Source organism: Egretta garzetta, unplaced genomic scaffold, assembly GCF_000687185.1.
Source record: "Egretta garzetta isolate BGI_Z169 unplaced genomic scaffold, ASM68718v1 scaffold619, whole genome shotgun sequence".
In the NCBI taxonomy this organism is placed as follows: domain Eukaryota; kingdom Metazoa; phylum Chordata; class Aves; order Pelecaniformes; family Ardeidae; genus Egretta; species Egretta garzetta.
This window is the reverse complement of record NW_009260772.1, coordinates 21,334-21,807: the sequence shown is the minus strand read 5'-3', so window position 1 is coordinate 21,807 and position 474 is coordinate 21,334. Positions and strand designations below refer to the sequence as shown.

The 474-nt window shown below is 65.2% G+C and overlaps 1 protein-coding gene across 1 annotated transcript in view; it reads left to right on the top strand.

The window, feature by feature from the left end:
• PGAP2 (post-GPI attachment to proteins 2) overlaps positions 1-474 on the top strand; it is an 18,521-nt gene that overhangs the window by 10,097 nt on the left and 7,950 nt on the right. The gene's annotated exons all lie outside the window — the stretch shown is intronic.

Below are 474 nucleotides of genomic sequence, written 5' to 3'. Positions count from 1 at the left end.
GTGTCCGGCTGTCAGCTCGGGGGAGCAAAAAGCCAGATGCTGGCTGTGAGCTGGGCACGGGGGCTGTCCCCTGGGCTCAGCCCCGACCCTGGTGGGGACATGTTGCTGCACATAGCAGGGACAGCAGGCAGGGAGCTCTGGTGCAACGCCTCCATCACAGCGTCGGAGCCAGAGGATGGGGAGGGGGGGTGAGCAGCCTGACTCTAAACATCTGGCTTTGCTGGTAATTTGGGGGGTTTCTCCCGTGTTCACGTTGGGGGACACCATGAGCAAAGTCCCGCTGCCTGTGTTTTGACTCTCTGTGCCCTGCTGGCATCTGGCAGCGCTTCTGCCTGCACATCGCCCTCCTCTGCCACGTCGCCCGCCGGGGCTGGTCCATGACCCGCTCCCGAGGAGCTGAGGGAGGCAGGCGGGAGGTGCTGGCGTGGCTGTCCAGAGCCCGTCCCGCGTGTCTGCACGTCCATGGCTGGTCCA